Consider the following 22,672-nt stretch of genomic DNA (forward strand, 5'->3'; position numbering starts at 1 on the left):
GTTTCATGCTATTCTACTCATGATTTGAGCTGTTTATTTCAGTGTTTCTTCTGCAAACTTTTCTGCCTGCATACTCCCTCATACTAGTAGAATATTTTATTTATTTGTTTGTTTATTTATTTATTTTCTTAGAAACAGTGTCTTGCTCTGTTGCCCAGGGTGGAGTACTGTGGCATGATTATAGCTCACTGCAGCCTGCTGCTTTGAGCTATAATCATGCCACAGTACTCCACCCTGGATAACAGACAAGGTCTCACACTGTTGCCCAGGCTAGAGAGCAGTGGTGGAATCACAGCTCACTGCAGCATCAACCCCCCAGGCTCAGGCGATCCTCCCACCTCAGTCTCCCAAGTAGCTGGGACTACAGATGCACATCACTAAGCTCAGCTAGTTTTTGTGTTTTTAGTTGCCCAGGCTGGTCTCGAACTCCTGAGCTCCAGCAAGCCACCTGTCTCAGCCTCCCAAAGTGCTGGGATTACAGGTGTGAGCTCCCACACCCGGCCTCTAGTTGAACTTTTTATTTTTAACACAAATCCTTATATATGTATCTTGGGGAACATATTTATAAACTATATATACATAATCTTTTACTAATGTGTTATGTAAATGACATTTAAAAACTGACATTTTAAAAGGTCAGGGTAAAGTGTGTAAACCACATTTTAAAATGTATTATCAGTAGTGATGAATTTATGTTATTTCTTAAAGCATGAAATACATATGGAAAAAGTTTCTTTGTTAACAACTGTGGTTATAAATCCATTGTTTAAAATACTCTTCTTGATAATTTGAATTTTGTTGGCTCACTTCTTGTCACCCTAAATTAGATTAGGGTGTCCTTGTTGTTAGTCTCATATTATTAGTGAACAGCTTGTTCTAGGAGTAGCAAAGAGTTAGCTCTGCCATTCTTTTTGTAGTTTGCTTGGGCTTGCATTAGTAGCAATATTCTCAATTTATAATGTACTTGCTAGAATCTTTTAAAACCATTTGTTTATTCTGTAAAGTTACTTTCAGCTAAATCTAGGTAATTTAATTGGTAAATACAATCACTGAGTTTACTTAAACTGCAACATGCTGAAAATTAACAACTGAATGAAGGGCATTGTTTCAGAATAGGATCCCTTGCTAGCGGGCCTCATATACATAGCAAGTGACAGCACCAGTTCAAGTGTATATCAGTAAACCTTCACTTCCTTTTTAGCTGTTTCCATTAAAAGTGAATACAAGTAAAAATTGTAATTACTTTCTCTACGTCAATAGGTCAACTTGGCATTGTCTGACATACAACGATGCCACTTCCCTTGAAAGACCAATGATTTAGACCCCATTGCTACCAAGTCCACATCATTGCATTTGATTCCTCTGACAGCCAGCATGTTTCACAAAGAAATAAAATAAGGGAAAATAAAATGATAAACAATAAATAAAACAACATCCTCTATTCTACAGCTCTCTGTTGTAGCCAGTTGAATAATAATATGTTTTATTGGTCATAAAATAAGAATGAAGTTTGGATACTCTTCTCAGTCCTACAAGTTTGAGAATAAAAATATAAAACATATGTGTTTTTGAGGTCACATAAAAGCTCAGTGTCTTCTCATCCCAAAGATTATGTTACTGGGAAATTTTGGTAAATAAAAAGCTTTTTTAAATATATCAAAAAAATTCCTAAATATCTGTAAGCTTTGTTTATTGATTATATAACATCCAGTCCCAACCCATCTCTATGTTGTTGTATACAACTTCTCGGTTAAAAAAAAAAAAAAAAAAAAACAATAAAACAATTATGTGACATAGTTTCTGGTTTTGAGATCTTTGCCATATTCACGGGAAGCTAAGAGGTTTATCAAGTGAAGCAACTGTGGAACAGCAAAAGCCAGGATATAGGTAGTGTCCAAAAAGCTCTCCATTCTTTCTTTAAAACTAAACAACAAGCCCTCTTAAATATGACCAGAGAAGAGCTTACAATGAAAATATTCCTGCAAGAAACCACCAGCCTCATCTTAATCAAGCCCTTTCTATGCTGGGAGTCTTTGCTTACACTTTGGAGTATTGGATTTTGTTATAATATAGACTAGTATTACCTTAGTATGACAGCACAGGACATGAGTCCCATGAGGGATCTGAGAAGGAAGAGATGAGCATGGAGCAACACCAATTAGGAAAGTAGAAGAGCTATGTGAAGCAATGCTGATTTCTGATTCACCCCACTGTCTACAAATTCTTGTCATTCTTGTTTCCCCCGGATCTTTTTCAATGTGGAACAATCTTTTCATTGGATTGTTGATTCTTTAGAATAGGGATTGGCAAACTATGACCCATGAACCAAATCCAGCCACACTCACTTGCTTACATATTGTCTATGGCCACTTTCCCACTACAACAGTAGAGGGGTATAGTTGTAATAGAGGCTATGGGGTCCACAAAACTGAAAATACCTTACTGTTTGGGATGCTACATATAAAGTTAGCCATCCCTGTTTTAGGTGGTTGTCTATCCTTTCTGGCTTGAACAAAAGTTATTTCCTTTGAATATACAGGAAGAGAACTAACATTATGGAGTACCTGTTTGCTAAGTCATTTCACCTACTCCTACAAGAACCCTATTAAATAAGCATTAAGACTCCATTTTACAGATTAAGGTACTGAGGTTCAGAGAGTTTAAGCAGTTTACATGATGATGTAAGTGATAGGTTTGGAACTAGGTCTCAAATGCATGTTTTACTGTATTATGTTATTTGCCATACTATGTGCAGTTCAAGTAGGTAGATTTGTGCCACTCGGAAAGCAAAGATGAAAATAATTGTGGGATTGTGAGAAGGAAGTCAGCCATTTAATGAGCAGTTGGTCACCAATGTTGGCCTTGGTATACCACTAAGCTATCTCAGCAAGACTGATTTTGAGCTATGACAGGAAGGTAGCCTTAGGTATTTTTCATTAGCCCATTGATGCTTTCTCTATAGATCCTCTTTCCACTGAGGGTGAAGGTTCTTATTACTAAGACCAAATTAATTTATAAAGAAGTATCTTTCCACACTATATGAATAAATATTTATTACATAAAAAATACCTTGAGCTTTATTTAAAATCTTGATTTTCCAAAGTACAATTGAAGTAGCTTAATTTAAGTAACTTTTTTTTTTCATCAACAGATAATATAGGAGCAGCTTGAGCATTGAGAATCTATTGAAACAAATTATATTTGTCATTGATTGATCTCCAAAGGCATATTTCCTTCAGAAACTCATCTTTGAAAATTTACTGAAAATTATATAGCACTTTAAATGAAGGGAGTTAAAATAAGAGATGAGTATTATGTTTTTACATGGTGGCTGAACTAAACCCTAATATAGCTTACATATTCACTTTGACTGTCTCTCCGAGTGATCTAAATTATCACAGCTAAACAGACATTCAGAGAAATAAATTAATACTTAAGATACTAAAAATCAGTGTTGGTCATGTTATGACATATTCATTTTCTGCAAGTTGATATGATCAAAATTCGATTTGGAATACATGTCTGTTTATGTGGCTGTCAGTAGATTCCTTATCCCTATCATTGTTCTCAGCTGTTTTTCTTTTTTTTTTTTTTTTTTTTTTTTTTTTTTTTTTTTTTTTTTTTGAGACGGAGTCTCGCTCTGCCGCCCAGGCTGGAGTGCAGTGGCCGGATCTCAGCTCACTGCAAGCTCCACCTCCCGGGTTCACGCCATTCTCCTGCCTCAGCCTCCCAAGTAGCTGGGACTACAGGCGCCCGCCACGTCGCCCGGCTAGTTTTTTGTATTTTTAGTAGAGGCGGGGTTTCACCATGTTAGCCAGGATGGTCTCGATCTCCTGACCTCGTGATCCGCCCGTCTCGGCGTCCCAAAGTGCTGGGATTACAGGCTTGAGCCACCACGCCCGGCCTGTTCTCAGTTGTTTTTATGTCAACTTTCTCTCATTCTGTAGTGTTTCCTCTCCAGAAAAAATAAATGTGCAAGTGCTTATTGCCTTCTTCTTACTTGGTTTTTCCTGTTCTACTCCCCATGCCTCTTCACATGCAACAAAGCCCCATTCCACTTTACTATTCCTTAGGAAGCTAACTCTGATGCAAATAGTTACATTAATACATGAGCAGTTGTACATTTGAAAGTCAGGACAAAAGTACAGAATCTAGGAACTAAAAGGAAGTTGCTCAAAGTCACGTCCAGCACCAGACGTAGACTCTCTAAAGATGGAAGTTCTAAGGATGAAAGATTATGCCCTGTTTAGCATCACCACAGAAAGATGTTTTAAAGATATGTCTTTCTTTGATGTAGTAAAATGAGAAAAACCAGAAATGAACAAATCAATAAAAAGCCAACATTCAGGGGACATTTTAATAATTGTGCTCCATCAGCACAGTAAAATTTCCTGTGTCTACTAAAATGGTCATTATAAGTACATGCTCAATAGATAATCAGACTGAACAGCAAAATATTTCTGAAATGATGTAAATAAAAACAGCAGAGTTCAAAATAGTGTTGTTGGAGTATAAGAACGCTACTAATCTACACTGGCTAATTAGAGAGAGAGAGAGAAAGAGATAACCAAAGAGACGGAGAGAGAAAAGAGAAAAAGAAGAGAGAGAAAATAAAAATATTTATTGCCCACTGGGAACAGTGCATTCAATAAATATTTTCAATAAAGAGGTTATAAGTTAACAAATAAACGAGTATTTTCTACCTTTATGAGGCTTAAGAGGTATACCTGGATAATTTCTTTACAATATTATCAGCCTTTTTTCTTTTAATACTAGTTATGGAAAATCATTCTTATCAGTACTTTCTTTTGGTTCAGAAGGGGATTGATGGATATATTTTTAAGTACTTTAAAAGGGTTAGCTCAGATGTAAACATTTTATGCCATATCTTAATAAATTTGGAATTGGAGAAATGGTCTTTGAATCCTTTCAGATTATGTAATTGCATCTTTCAATGAAAATCAAATATCAAATATCATCTAAGAATAGAAAATATCACAGCTTTTGAAAAGTGAGAAACTGAAAAACAAATTCCAGAAATAAGACATTTGCTGCATTGACTTCTAAATGCCCCAAGTTTCTATCAAGCCTGTGTGGAATTACAAAGTTTAAATTTTGTCTTTGGTCTTTACAAAAACAAAATACTTTTGTAATTTTATAAGAACTGTGTAAAATGGGATAAAAATAAGTGGAGACAATTGAAAATAAAAATACTTACAAGGGGAATAGAATGTTTTAGGGGTGTTATTACCACCCTTTGAATACAAATTATAGTTTCTCTTATGCAAATTCATCTGGATTACTACTATTATTGGTTATTAGAATAAACCATAAAGGTAAGGATTTTTTAAGGGTTTCATTGTATTAATGCTTCTTTTTGCATGTAGTTGTATTACCAAAATACCAGGGGTTCAGTCTAGGTCCTGCTGCTCACCACATAAAAAGCCAATTACTGAGACAACAAGTATTGCCAGGGAAGAAGGCTTTAATCAGCTTCTGCAGCCAAGGAGATGGGACTGAGGGTTATTTTGCAGGTAGATTGGTCCTGGAATGATTTGCCTTTGGTGGAAGTGGGAGACTAGGGAGAGAAATACTGTTTCAGAAGAAAAATATAGTATTAGATTAACCTTTGATTCCTGGGTGGCCATGAAATCACCTATAGCATGGAGCTACCCAGGACCCCCCTCCTCAGCATGAAGCAGCCAGAAAGATGGATGACCAGATTCCCCATGACTGAGGAATTGTTAAATAGAAAGGCAGAAGTAAAACTGAGCCAATAACCCCATAGATAGTTTTTTTTTTTTTTTTTTTTTTTTAATGTATAAACATAGATATTCATCCTTTTATGCCTGTAATACCAGCTACTCTGGAGTCTGAGGCACAAGAATCGCTTGAACCCAGGAGGTGGCAGTTGCAGTGAGCCAAGGTTGTGCCACTGCACTTCAGCCTGGGTGACAGAGTGAGACTCTGTCTCTAAATAAATAAATAAATTAGAAATTTATATTTCTGGTCTTAAGACTTGAAACCTAATTTGTTTTATCTGAGTTACTTTCTTAGGAAAGGACCCCCAATTTCAAAGAACTGAAATTCACCAGATCACCACATACAGAATGTGAGATACCAGATCCCTCATTCATCATGATTGCTTCCTTGCCCCTCCCTAGTTTATTTTCTTATACATTATTACATTTCTTCCCTGCTATATAAACCCATAGTTTTGGTTGGTCAGGGAGCTGGATTTCAGATTGAGCTCCCATCACCTCAGCTGCAGCATCCAAGTAAAGCCTTCTTCCTTGGCAATATGTGTTGTCTCAGTGACTGGCTAGAATTCTGTGTGGCAAGCAGCAGGACCTAGACGAACTCCTGGCATTTCAGTAATAGTTGTGCAGAAGGACTTTTATTGATCATATTTATAGTGCCTGTGAATATCAAAGATTTTTAGACATTTTTAAGCAGTTAGGGATAGAATGTGAGGATGGCAGATACCTTTGAAGACTTGTCTGGTTACCTTGATCTCACCTTCAGGAAGGTCATCGATGACCTACACCTTAGAGAAGACTCTCACACACCTTCCTTTTAAGGTCTTCCATTGCACACGTTTATGTATAAGTGTATGTATGTCTGGTGGAAGTAAGTTTGTCTAGTAGATTATTAGAACTTGGGGCAGTGAGAGAACAGAGTTAATTTTAGGTTGGGTTCACATATAATTATGGGATAGTGGAAGGCTTGAGGGAAGGATAAAATGGAGTTGTCTAAACTTTTTGCTGGTTATGAGACAATAAACTTTTTAAACTTCTCATATTGTTTCTTTCCTTTCTTAGCATTTGTATTAGTCAAGGTTTTCCAGAGAAACAGAAACAATAGGAGATATATATAGAGAGAGATCTATCTATATACATATATGATATATATGATATACATATATAGATCTATCAATATATCTACATACATATATAGATAGATCTATCTATATATTAAGATCTATAGATAGATCTATACTTATATGTATATATCTCCTATATATATCCGATAGATATAAACCATGTATATATATATCCTGTATATATATATATCTGATATATATATCCTGTGTATATATAGCATATATATATAGGATATATATATATATATGCTATATATATATCCTGTGTGTATATATGTGTGTGTATGTGTGTATGTATATATATATGTGTGTATATATAAGATATATATCCTATATATATATATCCTGTGTGTATATATGTGTGTGTATGTGTGTATGTATATATGTGTGTGTGTGTATATATATATATTCTCACAAGAGGTAGAGAAATTGCATAATCTGCTGTGTGCAAGCTGTAGATGCAGGAAAGGGTTGTGTTAATTCCAGTCTGAGTCTGAAGGTTTGAAAACCAGGAGCATTAACAGTGTAGGTCCCAGTCAAAGGTTTATTGCTAAGTAAACACTCCACAGGTAAGCCATATTGTATACTATGATTACATTTATTTCTGGTACAACTTGTATTTCCCATTGATTTAGTAATTGTCTCTTATTTCTAATTGTTTACTTTCCCTTATACCTCTTGCCCAGTGACTTCCAAGCTCTCTGTTGTAACTGTAAATTATCTCATTCAAACTAATGAACAGAGCAGGTATTTTATTAATGCATTTTTCTTAGACACATCAATTTTGGAACACTCTGTCCCCATGCTCATATCAGATGTGTTGCTCTCTAGGTAAGCTACCAAACTGCCATCCCGGGATATTTCCCCATCACCTTAGATAGTCTAGTTGCCTCTTTCTTTTTTCTATACCCTGTTGTCTTCATCTCACATATTCCTTTTACTTGGTTTACTCTTTAGGTTTACAGCTGGATACAGAACAATCTAATCAGCCAAAATAAAATTGATTCAAATTTGGACATGCTTAAAATGTTTATTGATAATACAAATTGTGTGTGTCAAGTTAATTGCAACAATTAAAATCAGTTTTTAAGATGATTACTACACCCACTATGCTTTAATTTGGTTAATTTGAGGGACCCACACACCACAGATTCTTGTTTCTTATGCTTTGATTGTGGGTTCTAAGTTAATGGCAGACATTTTCTTTTCTATTTTATATGTTTATTTTGTGGTTAAACTTGTAATTTTCCTTATCCTTTGTCAGCGATATTAGCTACAACCACATATGCAATACTGAGGTTACCAGGGTTCTTATCCTTGTCTCTTAGAAATATAAAAATAAACCTGCCATAGACAAACAGCCCAAGATTCTTGATAGTTATGTAATTTTTATATTTTGTATATTTATATATATTTTATTATATATAATTATATGATATACTTTATATTTTATATGTTTGTCTTCTTCATATCTTCAAGTAGCTGCCAAATGCTGGTTCTTGTTTCTTTATAACATCTAAAGAGAGCTACTCCTCAGTAGTGTGTAGATGAGTACATTCAGAGATGGAAACATGGCAACACATTTCTGGAAATAACTTGATTCACATTCAGATAAGGGAGTAAATGTACTAAATTCATGGCAATGACTGACTAATTTTCATTCTCTTCAAATAGAGTCCCTTAGCTCATGTAGAAGACCAGAAGAACTGATCAAACTTCAGCAATTTATTTAATCATTCTGTGGGTCATGTGTTGTTATTTTGTTGTGTTTTCCTAGACATTCATTCAGTAAATATAAAGAAATAAGCAGTTACTTGGCTGAATGGGACTCATCTTAAACACACTTTCAACCACTACTCTTATTTTCGGGACATCGTTATTCCACTTTCAGAGGTGGCTACTGACATCAATTCTTAATCATTATAGGCTTAGTTCACACACATCCTATTGGAAAAGTCAGTGTTTTTGTGTATCTCTTACTTGCACCAAATTATACACAGGATAGCATTTTCTTATTTCATACCTATTAGAATGGAAACTAGGGAGACAGGGATTTTGTTCTGCATACTAATGTGTATTAGGTGCTTTGAACAGTGTCCGATACAAAGTAGGCTCCAACGAATGAACAGATAAATGAATATGGTTTCTAATTTAATCCTGATAGTAGCTTTTGTGTAATGCTATTAAAAAGGTTTTTTTGTGTTTTGTTTGTTTGAGACAGGGTCTCACTCTGTTGCCCAGGGTGGAATGTAGTGGCATGATCTCAGCTCACTGCAGCCTTGACCTAATGGGCTCAAGTGACCCTCTTACATCAGCCGTCTGAATAGCTGGGACCACAGACATGTGCCACCACACCTAGCTGATTTTTGTATATTTGTAGAGACAGGGTTTTACTATGTTGCCCAGGCTGGTCTGGAACTCCTAGGCTCAAACAATCCACCTAGCTCAGCCTCCCAAAGTGCTGGGATTACAGGTGTGAACCACTATGCCCAGCCATCAAAAAGTTTAAGTAGTTTGTTCTTGTTCTCATATGTACTAGTAACAATTGGCAGGTGGGATTAAAACTTAGATCTATATGATTCCAAGTTTATACTTTTAAAAATATTAAATTGGACTTCATTGAAAGTTTTTTTTTTTTTTTTTTCTGTTTAGAATAGTTCCTTTCATATGGTAATCACAAAACATGGTACAATGTTGATTGTGAGCAAAACAAACAAAAATAAACAAAAGAAGGATTCCTTATGTAAGTTTAAGCCCTTTTATTCATTAGTTTTAATCTGGATTCTATCTTTTACCCTGTCTTGGCATATAGCTTAAGGCTTTTTTTTTTTTTTTTTTTTTTTTTTGTAATTTTGCTTAACACAATCTACTCCATTGTCTTCTTGTGAGACCTAGGAGAGTTGCCAAAGGGTGTGGTTATCAGTGGTTAGATTTTTAGAAATCACTCATGCTGTTTACTTCAGCTTTCATTGTAATTAAACAATGAGCTGCTTTCTACATTATCACTTGACAAGCACTAGATAAAATACTATATTTGCATCTGATAAAATGCAGAAGTAAAAAGAAAAAACCTATCAATTAATTTCAGAAATGCCTGGCACAGCTTGTTTTAGCATCTCAATGTGGCATGAATAAGCTCAAAGGTACATGTAACTCATTCTTTCTGGTATTTAATGTGTTAAGCAGATCCTGTTACCTATTCCCCTAAAATAAATCACAATTGAAAATCCATTCTAATGGGCATGGTGGCTCACGCCTGTAATCTCAACACTTAGGAAGGCCAATGTGGGAGGATCACTTAAGAACAGGAGTTAAAAAACCCATTCCTGGTTTAATTAAGTGCTTTTTTTAGTTGAACACAGAGTTTCATTTATGATGGAATTGCAATGGTATCCTATAAAGAGCAATGGACTTGGCAAAGCTGATCTATATCTGAGTCACAGCTTGACCAATTCCGTGAATGTGAAACCTTTAGAAAGTCATGCCATTTCTGAGCAAAAATTGGTTCATATGTAAAATGTGGATCAAAATTTATGCATTAATTACCTGGGGGCTGTTGTGAGCATTAGATGAGAGAATATATATGAAACAACTTTGTGTTGGTAAAACAAGACAAATGTCTTTTATTAGTAATAGTATTATAACTAGCATTTATATTCATGACAACTTTCTTAGTGATCTATTCCTAAGCCTTATAAACAGTATTTATAAGTTTCACACTTTCACTATAACCAACATTAACCAATTCCCCTTTCCCTTCTCATTTTTTATTTCCTACCTCCTTCTAAAAAGAGATATGAGGCATGTTGCCCTAAAATAGGCACATTATGATTAATAAAACATAAATGAAAGGAAGCTTGAATAGTGAAAATTTAATACTTACTAAATACTAAGAATTAAGATAGGTAACAAACACTATGACTGAGACTTAGAACATCAAGTTCTACAATCCAAAGTTTGGTAATGGTAATGGCCTGACATCAAGTAAATTTGAGTAAGAGATATAGACGTGGACAAAACACATATAGTATTATAAAATGCAATAAATAATTTTAAGTAGAAAAGCTGGATTATATTATATTATTTTATAAATATCATAAAAGAATAACTAGATTCTATAAAGCATAAAAACTATTTTTTTTTGAGAGAGTGTTTTGTTCTTGTCGCTCAGGTTGGAGTGCAATGGCGTGATCTTGGCTCACTGCAACCTCTGCCTCCTGGGTTCAAGTAATTCTCCTGCCTCAGTCTCCCGAGTAGCTGGGATTATAGGCACCTGCCACCATGCCCAGTTAATTTTTATATTTTTAGTAGAGACTGGGTTTCACCATGTTGACCAGGCTAATCTCGAACTCTTGACCTCAGGTGATCCACCTGCCTCGGCCTCCCAAAATGCTGGGATGACAGGCGTGAGCCACCACACCCGGCCAAAACTCTATTTTAATTTGTGAAGGGAGTCAGGAACATGTTGCTCTCTGAGGAAATGTTTGGGTGTATTTTAAACATTTATAATTTCCTAAAAATGAATCATCAGGACTTTCATTCATTAGTCCACTCATTCATTCAGCTAATTAATATTTGAGAGTCTTTATGGGTATAGAAAGAAAAATAATGATAGTTAATTTTTATCAAGCACTTATGTAGGAGGCTATGATATTCCTATGTATCAATCATGCATTGTGGTAAACACTTTAATTGTATAAACTTCTTTCATCCTTGTAATAACTCTATGGGTAAGAAATATTACCATACCTAATTTACAGAAGATGAAACTAAGGAAAAATAAAGTAAATGATTAGCCTAACTTAGGTCAGTGGCTTGTAAGTGGCAATGAAAGGATTTCACTCCATAGTTAAATTTCTATTTCAGAATGATCACTCTAGCAGCAGGAGAAGGAATAGACTGGAAAAGGTAGAGGTTATCAGTTAAAAGGAGGCTATAGAGATACTTTAATTGCAAAGTCATAGGGACCTAAGATAAGACTCTGGAAAGTAGAAGAAGGTATGGATTAAAAACTGCTTTAGATTAAAGATAAAGGATCTGGAGAACCACTTGTATGTGTGTTTTGAATGAGAAAGCTGTAGTTTAGATTATTTTTCCAGATTTCTGACCAGATAGGCTGAATATATAATGATGCCATTCACATCATGGAAATCTAGGACTAGGATAGATCTTAGAGAAAACATGATGCATGTAATGATTCAAATCGGGACATGAAGAGTTTGAGGTTTCTGTAAAATGGCAGATATTCTGTAGGCAGATGAATATGTGGGTGTGGAGTTTAGGAGCAAGTTCTGGGCTGGAAGTCTGGACTTCTTACTTAAAGCGAAGTGAATGGGTAAAGAAAGTGGTATATAGTAATAGTAATAAGAAAGGAGAGCTACACGGGTTCATTTAGCTAAGATCAGAAAGCGAACACTGAATTTGACAATATGGAGGCATCTTTCACTTATTCATTCAACTAATATTTCATGTGAGATTATTATCAAGCACCATGCAGGAAACTAGGAATACAATTTTAGCAGAATAGATATTGCCTGTGTCTTCTTGATGCTTGATCTAATAGTGAGTATTCATCCAGTAATCATTCAAGTAACCACTCGGAATTTAGAGATATCACCCTGAATAGTGGGAAATGCAGAATAGAAGTCCCCAGTGAAAGGCATTTTTGAAAAACCACATAAAATCAGCTTCCATATGGGCTTGTTCAGAAAGTGCAAATCAATTTAAGATGCTTCAGGTTCAATTATGACATTTATTGTCTTTTGGTCTCTTCTTTCCTAGTAACACCTTCCTTCTCCTATTTTTTGGAAACCCAGGTGCAAAGTAGAGAAGAGGAAGCCCTGAAACAGGCCCTATGTAGGAGAAAGAATAATTAATTCTAAAATCAAATTTGAAGTTTTGATCAGTATCTTGAAACAGTGCATTCTAATTATTGAATGGAGACTGAAGTTAAGACTTAAACTAAAAGCATGACTACCTATTATATAACAGTAAGCAGAAAAGCTGAGGAATTGGCCAAGATTTTGCTTAAAGGGCAAAGGAAAATGGCTCTCAATGAATTTTTAAATTATCCATGGGAGAAAAAAAAAAGTTATCTTTGCTATTATGTCAGGAGCCATCCACTAGGGAGGGCTGCAGCAGATGGAAGAGCAAAGCAGATGAAAAGTAAGGAGTAAAAATAAATAGGGGTTCCTTTTCCAAAATATACATAAAAATAGAGAAAGTATGGAATGAGAGAGAGGCAGACTATGGAGAGTTTTTGTTTTGTTTTGCTTTGTTTTTTTTTAAGGCAAAATCTCACTCTGTCACCCAGCCTGGAATACAATGATGCAACCACAGCTTACTGCAGCCTTGACCTCTGGGGTTCAAGCAATTCACCCACCTTGGCCCCCTGAGTAGCTGGGACTACAGGAACATGCCACCATGCCTGATTAATTCATTTTTATTTTTTGTAGAGATGGTGTATTTGTTCGTTCTCACGCTGCTATAAAGAGCTGCCCAAGACTGGGCAATTTATAAAGGAAAAAGGTTTAATTTACTCAGAGTTCCACATGGCTGGGGAGGCCTCAGGAAACTTATAATCACGGCAGAAGGGGAAGCAGACACATCCTTCTTCACATGGCGGCAGGAGAGATAAGAATGAGAACCGAGTGATGGGGTAAGCCCCTTATAAAACCATCACATCTCGTGAGAGCTAACTCACTATCACAAGAACAGGAGGGGGAAACCACCTTCATGATTCAATTACCACCCACCAGGTCCATCCCAAGATGTGTGGGGATTATGGGAACTGTAATTCAAGATGAGATTTGGGTGGGGACACAGCCACACCATATCAGACAGGGTCTCACTATATTGCCAGGACTTGTCTCTAACTCCTGGGCTCAAGCAATCCTTCTGCCTTAAACTCCCAAAGTGCTGGAATACAGGCATGAGCCACAGCACCTGATCATTATGTTTTTAATATTGAAAACATCTGAGCATTTTTGTATGCCAAGAGTAAAGAATAGAGAAATGCTGATTTTACAAAACAGAGAGTGAATGATTCCTGTATGCATATTTATTCTTGAGTTATTTTAAGAATATGTGCTTAAACAAATATTTTTAGGTCGTGAATATTAGCAGCATAACCAAGAAATTGTGTGATTTCTTTACCTTCGAAATTACCTTTCTTTTCAGAATGTTCGAGTTTATTCTCTGTCATTTGCAAGTCAAAGAATTTGTTTTTTCTGGTAAAATTATTCTATTTTAATTGCAGGAACTTTATGTATAACTTAGGTCTTACAGGGGATCTTGAAGCATTTAATAAGTGTGTAAGCTCCATGACAAACTTTGTTTTATTCCCTTTTACTATATAAATTATATTCACTACAGCATTCCCAGTGGCTGCAGCCAGGAGCTGATGAATAGTATATGCTAAAATATATTGAGGGAATGAAAAGTAGGAGCTGAAACTTAAGATATTGGGTGAATAATAGCTAAGTGAAAGGTCCTATATGGAAAACAGTTAATACCAGGTAACAGTCTGCTTGAGCCAGTCAGTTTTAAAAGTCAGAGATTAAGAAGCCTGAAAGAGAATTTGATCTTCAAATGAACATTACTTATGTATTTATTCAATACACTTTAATGCAAAGATTTACTTAATTTTATTTAAAAAAAAAGGGACTGATGAATGGGTTCACTTGTATTTTGCCTTTACAAAAGATAACCTCTGTAAAATAGGTAAGACAGACAAGGAAATAAAGAAGAGGACAAATGTATCTAAGTTACTGACATTAAGCCAATGTGGAATGACAATAAAATCTAAGATTTGAGATAGAAAGATATTATGTAATACAAGTTTCTGGAGTCACTAAATTCCTTCAAATACTTTTAAAGAGAAGGCTATCTGTGTTCCAAAAGTACTGTCTCATAGTTTAGCCTGAGCACTACTCCCTTAAATACAGGAAATGATTTGAACTCAGTCATTGTAGACCTTTGCTTATTCATTCAGCCATACCACTGTTTTACTTTTTTAATGTATGCAATTTAACAAAATGAGTATTATCATGAACTATATGGATATAGAATTCTGACATTGGAAATTATGGGTTGAATTCGGCAAAGAGATCATGATTACAGCTTTTTTATTGTAGATTTTTCCTCTGTACTTTTATCATGTGAATGGCACCCCTATTTATTGTTAAGTATTTTCAAAATTTAACCACGGTTTTAACCACAATTATTATTATATTTATAGAAAACTGGCAAAGCAGATATAGTTTGTTATTCACAAAGTTACAGGTTCTCTATAAATAAGAGAAAGTGATAATTATCATAGGAAAACTTACATTTTGCATACGAATTAAAAGAGCACAAGAGTGGCACTTATTATTTAGGATTTCCAACTTCCATATTCAATAAGCCTTTCAATCAGGTTATCCTAGTGCTTCCAGTATACTAAACAATGATTAAACAAGAATAGGAAAGGTAAGTCACACATTCCCACTTAGGAGATGCTATTGTTAAATTATTTTCAGTAGTATTACTTCCTTGAGTGAGGTTTTAAGCAGTGATCTATCCTAAAGATAGTATTTCTGAGGAAGAGATGTACTTTTTCAGTCATTTTATTATATTTTAAGGTACACCATTCATAGTCTGGATTAGTAAAACAACTTCTTGTATATACTAAAGCTAATTTGAGGAGTATCTCAGAGTTTGCAGATTATTTAAACTCACATGTGCTTTTGCTGACAGTTTCACGATTCCTCCTTTTCATGTCTCTCCTCACATTGCTCATTTGTTTCATTGTTATGTGTATTAGAAACAAAATCCCTTAATTGTTAACTCATAGCAGAAAACTCTCAAAAACTCTCAACCCTTCCCATACTTCCTGTGTACTCACCATTCCAGTATACTTAATTTTTGTGCATGCCAGTGGAATCCTGCTTTGGGGAATTGGGCTGTGGCTAGAGGTGGGAACATGAGAGAGCTGGAAGTGCTTGGAAGTTCATGGTTTTGGAGTGTCCTTCAGCCAATACCAGAGGGGAATTGGAGGATAAATACTTCAGCGTCCTCACTTGTTGGGTGGATAACTCCACATGGTTTCTCAAAGTTCTGCAGAATAGACCTCAGTTTCCCATAGTAATAATCAGCTAGAAAATGCACCTTTCATTGTCTTTTTTCCCACTTTGTCTCAGTTTCTCAGTCTCCTAATAATGCTTCTTAAAATCATACTCTAAATACACTTACACTGCAAGTCTTGTTCCTGGGACTGCTTTGAAGGGACCCAAACTAAGACATAGGTATTCACAATTAGAACTTACATGTTAATGTAAGGTAAACACTATTCAAATATAAAGGTATTGATTGAAAAGACTAAGAGTGATAGTTAAAAAGTAGTGCCATTTTATTGAATGTTTGTTATATAATTATGTGCCAATAACCAGTTTAAATCATTTTTTACATATTATGTAATTCTCCCAGTATCTCTTTGAGATTGTATTGTATTCCCATTTTATACATGAAGAAACTAAGGCTTAAAGGTAGTAAGTCATCTAATTGAGGTTTCATAGCTAGTAAGTATTAGAACCAGGATTTGAAACCAGTGCTCTTGTCACTCAGCAGAAAGTCCCTACAAATTGCAAATTCTTTAAACAAATTAGGTCCCCTCAGGGAATATGAATTTATGTGTGTGTATGTGTGTATGTGCATATATTTCAAGATGTATTTGTTTATATTTATCTTACAATTCTTCTGTGTATCATTTTATATTTCATCTGTTTTGTACTTAATATTGGTTCATGTTGCTAAAAGTTTCATCATAAATGCGAATAAAGACATTTATTTACTTTAAAAAGTAATTGTATTTTGACCATGGACAATAGTAACCATTATAAAGAATCCTTCATAAGAACAAATGAAACTTGAGACTTGGTCGTCACATGAGTCATCCACCACACATCTCCGAAGATTTAAGGCTTACGTCCAATTGGTTGAAGTAATAGAACAGTAAATCATTTATAGAAGAATCTTATTTTTGTTTTTCTAAAAAAAGAAGAAGTTTTTATTTTCCATAGAAATGGAGCCAAAACTCATACTAACAAATTCCAGATTAAACTAATACTTGTTGGATAGCAAAGAACCTGGCTTTCTTATCCATCATTGGTTAAAATTAATCAGAGAAGATTCTGTAATCACTGGAATTTTGCTGTGATAGAAACAGAAATATAATTTGGTCTCTGTATCTGTAGCAGGTTCCACAGCCAAGAATCCAACCAACAACACATTAAAAGTGTTTTTTAAAATCAGTAAAAAGTGAGAACAATAAAAAATAATACAAATAAAAACCAATACAGCATAATAACTACTTATTGAGGGTTTAAGTTGTATTAGGTATTTAAAATAACATAGAAATGATTTAAAGTATATGGGAAGATATACAGAGGTTATACGTAAATACTGTCATTTTATTATAAAGAACATGAACATCCATAGATTTTTGTATCTGTGGGGGGCCCTTGAACCAATCTCCGTGGATATCAATGGACAACTATACATGTTTCCCTAGAGTTACTCAAAGTCAGAGGAAAAATAAAAGACAACTTTTTCATTTTAAGTTCATTATAATTAAGCAAGTTTCTGTTGTAAAATACAAAGTCAATATTTAAAAATGCAAATTTGTAGTTTATTTTCTAAAGGAAAGAATAATAACTATTAGTAAAAGAAGAGGATACTTTAAAAAGTGCTATGCAATTACCTATATGAAACTCTGCCAAAAAAAATTTTACTTAGTGATTGTAGTTTATTTATAAAACTAATTTTATCTTCTATAAATGATAGAACACATATATCTCTCAAGTTTTAATAAATAGTGGCTCTTTTGTCATACTTTTCATATAGTTAGTTACATATATATCCATCAGTTCAACTAAAGTTTGATCTTCTTGGGGAAGGTATAATTTAATTATTCAGTGAATATTTATTGTAAACCTACCTTTTGACAAACCATGTGCTGAACATTACAAATACAAAGACAAACAAGTTGAGGCCTGAGTCTTTACAGAACTTGGAAAAGCAGAATGAGAGAGAAGATAATTAAAGAATAATATAATAAATGCCATGATAGCAGCATATACAAAGTTCTCAGAGGGTGGATAGTCAACGTAATTTTATAGAAGTGATGAAAAAGAAAGAGAGAGAGAGAGATTAGCTGAAATGTAAATATATACAAACTCAATATATATCTATGATGTTAAAGATGGAGAATATTAAAAACTCGGTAATCAAATAGATAAAGTGAGTGAAAAAGTAACTTACAATGGAATTTGGATGTGTAGCCTGGATTCATTGTAGAAGGGTATTCCTACTTCTATTTAGTCATATAGACAAGAAAATAATAGAAAAAAAGGTTTAACAGGAAATTTTAAATGTTTTCAACATGTTAAGAACAAAGTGCCTGTGGAACAAGCATGTGGAAATGAGGTGAGGGGAAAGATCAACAGATTTACCTTTGTATGGGGGCCATCAAAAATTTCTGAGAGTAAATATAATTATCCCAGGACAGAATAGATGGAAACTCATCTAGAGCAGGGATCATGTCTTCCTCACAATGCCTAAAAAGAGCATGTTTTAAATTGTATTGACTACCCTGAGAGGATGTGACAAACACTGAGAACAAGATACTAGGTAACTTCAAAATGTTGTAAGGAAAGGAAAATTGAATTATTCAATGGAATAAATAATCATAAATAAAATCAATATAGACTTTTTCAAATGAAACCTGATAAACAGAAGTAGCAACTATGCCTTTGTATTCTTAGGACAAATAAATGTGCACATTGAGGTGGCTGGCAAGATGGCCAAATGGGAATGGCTCCGGTCTGCAGCTCCCAGGGAGATCAAAACACAGAAGGTGAGTGGTTTCTCCATTTCCAACTGAGGTACCTGGCTCATCTCATTGCGACTGGTTAGACAGTGGGTGCAGCCCACAGAGGGCAAGCTGAAGTAGGGTGGAGTGTCACCTCACCCAGGAAGCACAAGGGATCGGGGAACTCCCTTCCCTAGTCAAGGGAAGCCATGAGGGACTGTACCAAGAGGAACAGTGCATTCCATCCCGGATACTATGCTTTACCCAAAGTCTTCACAATCCGCAGACCAGGAGATTCCCTCAAGTGCCTATGCCACAAGGGCCCTGGGTTTCAAGAACAAAACTGGGCAGCCATTTGGGCAGTCACTGAGCTAGCTGCAGGAGTTTTTTGTTTACTCTAGTGGTACCTGGAATGCCAGTGAGACAGAACCATTCACTCCCCTGGAAAGGGGGCTGAAGTCAGGAAGCCAACTGGTCTAGCTCAGTGGATCCCACCCCCATGGAGCCCAGCAAGCCAAGATCCACTGGCTTGAAATTCTCACAGCCAGCACAGCAGTCTGAAGTCAACTTGGGACACTGAAGCTTGGTGAGGGGAGGGGTGTCCACCATTACCGAGGCTTGAGTAGGCAGTTTTCCCCTCAACAGTGTAAACAAAGCGGCCTGGAAGTTCAAACTAGGCAGAGCCCATCGCAGCTCTACAGAGCTGCTATAGCCAGACTTCCTCTCTATATTCCTCCTCTCTGGGCAGTGCGTCTCTGAAAGAAAGGCAGCAGTCCCAGGCAGGGGCTTATAGATAAAACTCCCATCTCCCTGGAACAGAGAACCTGGGGGAAGGGGCGGCTGTAGGCACAGCTTCATCAGACTTAAATGTTCCTGCCTGCAGGCTCTGAAGAGAGCAGCAAATCTCCCAACACAGTGCTGGAGTGCTGCTAAGGGATAAGCTGCCTCCTCAAGTGGGTCCCTGATTCCCATGTCGCCTGACTGGGAGACACCTCCCAGCAGGGGTCAAGAGACACCTCATACAGGAGAGCTCTGGCTGAATCTGACGGGTGTCCCTCTGGGACAAAGCTTCCAGAGGAAGGAACAGGCAGCAATCCTTGCTGTTCTGTAGCCTCTGCTGGTGATACCCAGGCAAAAAAAGTTTGGAGTGTATCTCCAGCAAACTCCAGTAGACCTGCAGCAGAGGAGCCTGACTGTTAGAAGGAAAACTAGCAAACAGAAAGGAATAGAAATAACATCAACAAAAAGCATGTTGACACAAAAACCCCATCCGAAGGTCATCAATGTCAAAGACCAAAGGTAGATAAATCCACGAAGATAAGCAAAATACAGTGCAAAAAGGCTGAAAATTCAAAAAACCAGAATGCCTCTTCTCTTCCAAAGGATCACAACTTGCCAGAAAGGGAAGAAAACTGGAGGGAGAATGATGAATTGACAGAAGTAGTCTTCAGAAGGTGGGCAATAACAAACCCCTTCTAGCTAAAGGAACATGTTCTAGCCCAAAGCAAGAAAGCTAAAAACCTTGAAAAAAAGTTAAAGGAATTGCTAACTAGAGTAACCAGTTTAGAAAAGAAAATAAATGACCTGATAGAACCGAAAAACACAGCACAATAACTTCTTGAAGCAAACACAAGTATCAATAGCCAAAACAATCAAGCAGAAGAAAGGCTATCAGAGATTGAAGATCAACTTAATGAAATAAAGTGTGAAGACAAGATTAGAGAAAAAAGAATGAAAAGAAAAGAACAAAGCCTCCAAGAAGTATAGGACTGTGTGAAAAGACCAAACCTACATTTGATTGGTGTACCTGAAAGGGACAGGGAGAATGGAACCAAGTTGGAAAACACTCTTCAGGATAGTATACAGGAGAACTTCCCCAACCTAGCAAGACAGATCAACATTCAAGTTCAGGAAATAGAGAGAACACCAGAAAGATACTCCTTGAGAAGAGCTACCCCAAGATACATAATTGTCAGATTCACTAAGGTTGAAATGAAAGAAAAAATGTTAAGAGCAGCCAGAGAGAAAGGTCGGGTTACCTAAAAATGAAGCCCCTCAGACTAACAACAGATTTCCCAGCAGAAACCCTACAAGCCAGAAGAGAGTGGGGCCAATATTCAGCCTTCTTAAAGAAAAGAATTTTCAACCCAGAATTTCATATCCAGCCAAACTAAGACTTGTAAGTGAAAGAGAAATAAAATCCTTCACAGACAAGCAAATGCTGAGAGATTTTATCATCACCAGGCCTGCCTTACAAGAGCTCCTGAAGGAAGCACTAAATATGGAAAGGAAAAACTGGTCCCAGCCACTGCAAAAACATACCAAATTGTAAAGACTGTCAACACTATGAAGCAACTGCATCAACTAACAGGCAAAATAACCAGCTAGCATCATAATGACAGGATCAAATTCATATATCACAATATTAACCTTAAATGTAAATGGACTAAATGCCCCAATTAAAGGACAGACACTGGCTAATTATCGAGTCAAGACCCATTGGTGTGTTATATTCAGGAGACATATCTCATGTGCAAAGACACATATAGGCTCAAAATAAAGGGATGGAGGAAGATTTACCAAGCAAATGGAAAGCAAAAAAAAGCAGGGGTTGCAAACCTAATCTGTGATAAAACAGAATTGAAACCAACCAAGATCAAAAAAGACAAAGAAGGGCATTACATAATGGTAAAGTTTTCAATGCAACAGGAAGAGCTATCCTAAATATATATGCACCCAAATACAGGAGCACCCAGATTTATAAAGCAAGTTCTTAGAGACCTACAAAGAGACTTATACTCCCACACAATAATAGTGGGAGACCTTAGCACCCACCGTCAATATTAGACAGATCAACGAGACAGAAAATAAACAAGGATATTCAAGACTTGAACTCAGCTCTAGACCAAGCAGACCTAATAGACATCTACAGAACTCTCCACCCCAATCAACAGAATATACATTCTTCTCAGCATCACATCACACTTATTCTAAAATTGACCACGTAATTGGATGTAAAACACTCCTCAACAAATGCAAAAGAGCGGAAATCATAACAAACAGTCTCTCAGACCAAAGTGCAATCAAATTAGATCTCAGGATTAAGAAACTCATTCAAAAGCGCACAACTACATGGAAACTAAACAACCTGCTCCTAAGTGGGTAAATAACGAAATTAAGGCAGAAATAAAGAAGTTCTTCGAAACCAGTGAGAACAAAGACACAATGTACCAGAATGTCTGGGACATGGTTAAGCAGTGTTCAGAGGGAAATTTACAGCACTAAATGCCCACAGGAGAAAGCAGGAAAGATCTAAAAATGGCATTCTAACATCACAACTAAAAGAACTAGAGAAGCAAGAGCAAACAAATTCAAAACCTAGCAGAAGACAGGAAATAACTAAGATCAGAGCAGAACTGAAGGAGATAGAAATACAAAAAAAAAAAAAAAAAAAAAAAAAAATCAATGAATCCAGGAGCTGATTGTTTAAAAAAATTAACAAAATAGATAGACTGCTAGGCAGACTAATAAAGAAGAAAAGAGAGAGAAGAATCAAACAGACACAATAAAAAATGATAAAGCAGTTATCAGCACTGATCCCACAGAAATACAAACTACCATCAAATAATACTATGAACACCTCTATGCAAATAAACAAAAAATCTAGAAGAAATCTATAAATTTCTGGACACATACACCCTCCCGAGACTAAACCAGGAAGAATTGAACCCCTGAATAGATCAATAACAAGTTCTGAAACTGAGGTGGTAATTAATAGCCTACAAACTAAAAAAAGTTCAGGACCAGACTGATTCACAGCAGAATTCTACCAGAGTTACAAAGAGGAGCTGGGACCATTCCTTCTGAAATTATTCAAAACAATAGAAAAAAAGGGACTCCTCCCTAATTCATTTTATGAAGCCAGCATCACCCTGATACCA

General features: G+C 35.9%; 1 long non-coding RNA gene across 2 annotated transcripts in view; it reads right to left on the minus strand.

Annotated features, from left to right (window-relative positions):
• LOC115900087 overlaps window positions 1-22,672 on the minus strand; it is a 189,805-nt gene that overhangs the window by 33,364 nt on the left and 133,769 nt on the right. The window lies entirely within an intron of this gene.

The sequence above is a fragment of the Rhinopithecus roxellana genome, chromosome 10 (assembly GCF_007565055.1).
Source record: "Rhinopithecus roxellana isolate Shanxi Qingling chromosome 10, ASM756505v1, whole genome shotgun sequence".
NCBI classification, from domain to species: domain Eukaryota; kingdom Metazoa; phylum Chordata; class Mammalia; order Primates; family Cercopithecidae; genus Rhinopithecus; species Rhinopithecus roxellana.